We start from the raw sequence: 6,785 nt of genomic DNA, 5'->3' as shown, positions 1-6,785 counted from the left end.
CTTTACATTTCTAGAGCTGATTTTCTCTCAAAGAACTCCAAACGCCTCACATATGGCAGGCCAGATCCTCTTGGAGTGTAAATTATGCCCCAGGAGTAAGTGAATTACTTGGAGGGAGGCATTAACTCTTTCAGGTCACCAGGGTTTCACTTAGAGCACAGCAGGAGGGCAGTAATTTATCAAATAGTACCCCGGTGGCCAGAAAGTATACATGCAGTATAAATTATTCCCAGGGAGTAATTTATGAACTCAGAAAATCTAGCTTATTATCTCATCTACTCACATAGTGTCCAATGAGGGAGAGAAGGAGTAAGAAGAGAAAAACAGGCAGGGGTAGGGATGCTAGGAGTTTCTCACAGCTCATCCAGGGCAGAGGTCCAACTTGAATTGCCTGATCATTGGCATAACTTCCTCCTAATTAGTGGCTTCAGGATTTGGGACTCTCACCTTGACATTTCTACTAATCGGGGATGGGGGCCCAGGTGAAACAAGTGTGGTGCCCACCACGCAAATTGGGAGGCCCCAGCTGTCTCCCCCTGGTCTCAACCCTGCTACTGACTCATGAAGAATATTTGGGTAGTTGCTTGAAATATCTAAAGACCACGGAATTACACTTACATTTTCTACTTGCTTCTCATAAACCCATAAACACTGGTGAAGATTCATTAGTTAATTAATTCATTTTCCCACACTGAGAAAATGTGGGAGTCAATAATGATAGGGCAGAGAGGCTGTCCATATTGTTTTGTTGCCAGAGTTGGAAATGGTCAAATAGTTCATCTATTTTAGGAAGGAGAAAAGATTGAATTCAATCTAGATGGAAATCTGTATGATGTAATTAATACATGGCAAAGAGGTCCCTTGGAATATTTTGGCTTGAAGGCCCAAATATGGCGTTTTTGTCCCCGAGTCAACTCTTTTATGGCAGTATCTTTAACTATCACCAGTGCTTTCAACCCTTTAGAGGACTCCAGAAGCTCTGCAGCAGGCTCTAGGTGGCCTACAAAAGAGTTAGGATGCAGGTATCTTGATTCCCCACTCAAAGCTCTCTCTCACACTCACACACACACACGACATATCTCTGTGCCTTTGTGATGAGATCCTGGGTAGCTGCTGTCTGAAAGCCAATCACAGGAATAAAATGGCCTTTTAAGGAGGAAAAAAAAATCTATCTAGTGTTCCGCTTTGCCTGGGAACTCTGCTATGCTCTAAAAGGCAGCAATCGACCTCTTTTCAAAGTTCTGTCCTCATTCAGCCTGACATCAACCTCTGCCACCAATAAAGATTCCGACTGATTTCTCCATATTTTGACTCATTTCTTGCCTCAGTGAAATATACTAACTCACAATTTGAAAGAAAGGTGATACAACATACCCCCCATGGCCCCCCTTGCTGCCATCACGCATACCATGAACACACACACACACACACACACACACACCAGTGAAATAATTTGATCCCACATTTTCTCGGAGGGTAGGGGTATGTCACTCACTCAAAGAGTGGTTTTGGCTAAGTCACTTACTCACTCCCGGACTCAGTTTTCTGGTCAAATGAGGAGATTGGACTAGAAGCCTCAGGTCCCTTTCAGCTTTGGTGTTTCGTAACTCTAGAGCTGATCCATGTTCAAGTCACAACTTTAGCCAAAGCTGGAGCCAGCCAACTACAGCCTTTAGGTGAAATCCTGCCTACTGCCTGCTTCTGGATGATCTATGAGCTAAGAATGACTTTTATATTCTTAAATGGTTGGGGGGGAAATCAAAAGAATAGTATTTCATGTCAGGTGAAAATCATACAAAAATTCAAATTTCAGTGTCTATAAAATGTTTATGGGAACACAGCTCTGTACATTCATTTACATATTATCAGTGTCTGCTTTTGTAATATAAGGGTAGAGCTGAGTGATGGCAACAGAAACTGTATTGGGGACTACAAAGCCAAAAATATTTACTATCTTTACGGAAAACACTTGTTCTTTACAAAAAAAGTTTGCCAATCCCAGATCTAAGCCATTAGACCATCTGCATAGTAACAAAGTCTGCCATAACCCTCTTACCTGATTGAAATTTTACTTCTGGAAAACAGGAGTGCCAGAAAGTAATCTCAAGAACCAAGAATAAAATTAATGGATAATTAGTCAATCGGATCCTTATAAAAGACATTGCTGGGAAATCACTAATAAATCTACCACGTCGATGTTAGAATTGATTTCGTATGAGAAACAATTTACTCCAAAGAATTTATCCCTTACTACTACTTGGCAAAGAGGCCATTACAGTCCATTTTCCCCTTTTCTTTTTTTTCTTTTCTCGTCTTATAAGTGGTCTGAAGCATAGCCAATTTATCTTTTCTTTATGAGGAATAGTATCATTGGTGAAAATGACTGCAAAAGAACAATCCCACATGAAACAAATCCCTCCCTAATAAAGTGGTGACTTTGAAAAGGAAATTGCCCTGCTCGAGTGATGGATTCTGTTTCAGCCGTCATGACCCATGTTACGAGGGAGTCCTGGGACGGGACGTGGGGCCTGGCCCTTACAGGCAGACCAGCTGCAGAGCCCCACTGGGAGCTCCCCCAGGACGTTCTGTGAATGGCCAGAGGCTGACCCGCCACTCCACCACCCCTAAGGGCTGCAGTGCTGAGCACTGAGTCTCCAGACACCCCTTCCACCTAGCCTGGAATGCTCCCCTCACCAACAGCCCCCCCACACTTACTTTCCCCAAGAAAGGCCTAGTTTGAGTTCCAAATATGGTAATAGTCATGGCCCACAGCCTCATGATACCTTATATTACTTTTTCTCATTTGGTTTGTGTTTTCTCTTCCCCGGGACTCTAAGATCCTCCAGTACAGAGAGCATCCATCATTGAAACCTCTTTCAGTTAGAGATCTACACCAAATTCCAATGAAGATGATGATAATGAAATGGGAAATTAGGAGGGTTTTGAACCTTTCTTCTTAAAGAGGAGATGAGATGCTTGAATAATCCTTGCTTCTCTCTTCCTGATTCTCAGGCAGGGTTTTCCGGATGAAAGGCTGAGATCTAGGGCCAATGTAAGGATTCTTAGCAGGGTGTTGCTGTTACCTTATTAGGAGACAATCGACCTACTCAGAGCAAAAGTGGGGCTGCAGATTGTTCTCTTCTGGACTTTGCTGAGGAATAGCTTCATATCGAACTTAGCTTTGTTTCCTAGAAAAAAGGAGAAGATAGGAGGGCACCTGGGTGGCTCAGTCTGTTAAGCATCCAACTCTTGATTTTGGCTCCAGTCATGATCTCAGGTTCCTGGGATTGAGCCCCGCATCAGGCTCCCTGCTCAGCAGGGAGTCTGCTTGTCTCCCTCTCCCTCTGCCTGCCCCCCGCCCACTCATGCTCTCTCTCTCTCTCATTTAAATAAATAAATATTTTAAAAAAAGAAAGAAAGAAAGAAAAAGGAATAGATGGAGCTATGGAGGGGTCCCTACTTACAGCAGCTGGGAGCTTTGAGATTGTGACATCAGGCCATCCTCTTGTCCCTAAGACATCAAATGCTTGCTTCATGTTAGTCACTTTAGAAGAAACTTTTTTTTCATTGTCTGTCAAGGCCTGAGTCTGAGGAGATTTTTGTCAATACCAATTACAGTACATTTAAATGTTGGGCTTTGTACTAGCAGATTTTGACCACTTCAGACCTTCTCCCTTTTTCTGCAGCCATCTGAATGTTGTAATCACGCAAATAAATGTTCTTTCAAAACCAGAAGTATTTGCTTTAACTCTAAATTCAATTTTACATTTTCCTTTACATTACAATTTCAAGATAATCAGTTGTATCCCCCCAAAAATTCAATATTTTGGAAGCGTCTTGGTCCTAGGAGGTTCTAGGACTATCAAAATAGGTGAATCTCTTAGTTTTGCTCTCAGAAAGAATCATAAAATGATTATAATCATTGAAAAAAAATAGTGTTGGGCGCCTGGGTGGCTCAGTTGGTTAAGCGACTGCCTTCGGCTCAGGTCATGATCCTGGAGTCCCGGGATGGAGTCCCACATCGGGCTCCCTGCTGGGCAGGGAGTCTGCTTCTCCCTCTGACCCTCCTCCCTCTCATGCTCTCTGCCTCTCATTCTCTCTCTCGCAAATAAATAAAATCTTAAAAAAAAAAAAGAAAGAAAAAAATAGTGTTAAATCATACCTCAACCCCAGGTGTACTTAGAACAACTTGGGGAGCATTTAAAAAAATACCAACTTCTGGGCTCCACTGCTACAGAGAGTCTCATTGAATTGCCCAAGAATAGGCCCAAGGCACGAGTATGTTTTCATAATCTTTCCATGGTTTGACTGGCCATGTGAAGATCAGACATGAGCACCTCCTACATACCTCTGTGTATGTATGAGCATTTATCACTCCACGCTGTGACTACTTGTGTGCATGTCTCCCTCTCTTACAGATGGTAAGTGCATGGAGACCAGGAGACGTATCTTATTCATCTTTGAGTCTTGTAGTAGACAAAGGTTTGCTAAACTCCAAGAGCCTACCATTAACACAGTTCTTTCTGGAGGCACAAATCCTGTGGAAAGAAAGCAAGGACAAACCCTGGGCAGTTTTTTTTTTTTTTCTTTTTTTTAAAGATTTTATTTATTTATTTGACAGAGAAAGAGATAGCGAGAGCAGGAACACAAGCAGGGGGAGTGGGAGAGGGAGAAGCAGGCTTCCCGCCGAGCAGGGAGCCCGATGTGGGACTCGATCCCAGGACCCTGGGATCATGACCTGAGCCGAAGGCAGACGCTTAACGACTGAGCCACCCAGGCGCCCCTTCTGGGCAGTTTCTTAAGCAACGGTGGCTAGGCTTGATACCATGTGACCCCAACAGTATGGCCATAGGTGACTAGCCCAGGAGTAAGCACCTGACCAAGGTCTGCTGATCTACAGGGTGTCCAGCAACCAAATGGAGGCCTGATATAAACGCTGAGTCCAACTCTAGCATCTGGTTAGTGCCCAGTGCGGCCAATTAGATTCTTTCACTAAAGGAGTTAAAATATGAGATCAACAGAGAGCTGAGCAGTTGGTAGCAGGATCAGAAGCCAAGAGACAATCAAAGAAAAACAGAGAGAGAGAGAGAGAGAGAGAGAGAGAGAGAGGAGCTGAATCACCTTGGCGGCTAAGCCTGCTAGTAGGGATCCCAGATGCTTGCTGCTCAGGGGGCAGCAAGATAACCCAGCCACAGAGCTGTATCCTGAATGACCTTCCAGTTCCTGAACTTCAATCCAGTTTTCGTGAGGCCTGGCTGGGTGGCCTTTCCGGAAGGCTTTTCAGAGACACGTGGCTGAGCGGTGGAGATTCCGGTCAGCCTTCCTTCCACAGTAAACTCCCATTACTTGGGGTGAACGCAGTGGTGTCTGTTCTCTGCAACCCCAAAAAGCCCAGTCAGCACAATTCTGGGGTCTAGCACATAACAAGTACTAAATCTTTGCAGGTGCTTGGACGACATGACCATCCCCAGTGAAAAACCTTCTGAAAATGAAGAAATCATTCATGGTAGGAACACTCACTAGGGTTGCCTTCGAATTCCCAAAACAATGCTAAACTATGATAAATACGTTAAGCTTATTCTGCCCTCCCATTTCCAAATCCATCTACATTTCTACCATAAATCCAACAAAAAAGGAAACGTCACATTCTGCAGAACTACAGTGAGCATCCTAACTTCAGCTAAGGTATGTTTGGATGACTTGATTTTCATTCCGCTTCATCTTAAATCATGGTAACATTAGTAAGAACAATTTTCCTCCCACACTAGCTTCACTGACAAACCTCCAAAGGTAGCTAATCTTTGCCTTTCAAGAAGTTTAATAATATGTGATCTTCTCCCCACATTGCCACACACATTTCCCCTGTCTATTGTCTGTATCAGCTACTTGAAGAACACATACTCCCCAACAACCGGATGAGTCACAGAATTAGAGGTACATGGATGTAAACTGAGCCTGTTTACGCTTTCCCTGGCCCCAGCTCATAAAATAAAAGAGGTCCCACTGAATTCAGGTCCCAATGGCTTCCGGAAAGCAGAGTTCGGCTGAGCAAAGACATACCTTATTTAGTACATTATTTTAAAGGCAGAGCTAATGTCATACGCAGTGTGAATGAAATGTATTTATGGGGAGAGTCATGAGCAGGGTGTGTGTAAGGACTTGCCCTCCTCATGTCCTCTACAAAAGAAGGCTCTGGCTGCTTCTGGTGGTAAGCTAACCAACAAAAGGAATGCCTCAAAGGTCTCACAGAGATCAGGAATAGGAGCTGGGTCCCTGCTCACTGGAAACTCAGCACTCAAGAGAGTGCTTGCTTAGGTTTCCCATCTGCATTTTCCAAAATCGGGATAAAAGCAGGTTTAACCCAACCTCCCTTGACCTGTTCCTGATAAAATGATCTTACCCCTCTGGAATTGGGATTTTGAATGTATGTGCCTACCCCACGTCTGATATTATATTACAACAGCATGAAAATGGAGCCTAGGACTGAGGAGCCGGCCAGCCTCAGAAGCCTTCTTCATTGCCTGCCATGTAATACATGATATGCAAAGCCTCTGACTTCAGCCAGCAGGTATTTGGAGACCGTGTTGGCCCTAGCATGGGGACTAAACTAATGTGTGTTTAGGTCAGAAAGCGAATCAGAAAAGCCACTGGAGGGCACGTCACAGAGTGAGAGTCCTATAAATTCATCCCCACTCTCAGCGTCCCCTGGCAAACACTCTGCCTCCCTCACTGGGCCGCTCCACGTCTCTCCTTCGGAGTGCTAGGACTCCCGCAAGCAGCTCCTC

This window comes from Mirounga leonina, unplaced genomic scaffold, assembly GCF_011800145.1.
Source record: "Mirounga leonina isolate KUSES-001 unplaced genomic scaffold, KU_Mleo_1.0 Mir_96, whole genome shotgun sequence".
Taxonomy (NCBI): Eukaryota; Metazoa; Chordata; class Mammalia; order Carnivora; family Phocidae; genus Mirounga; species Mirounga leonina.
This window is presented reverse-complemented; position numbering follows the sequence as displayed.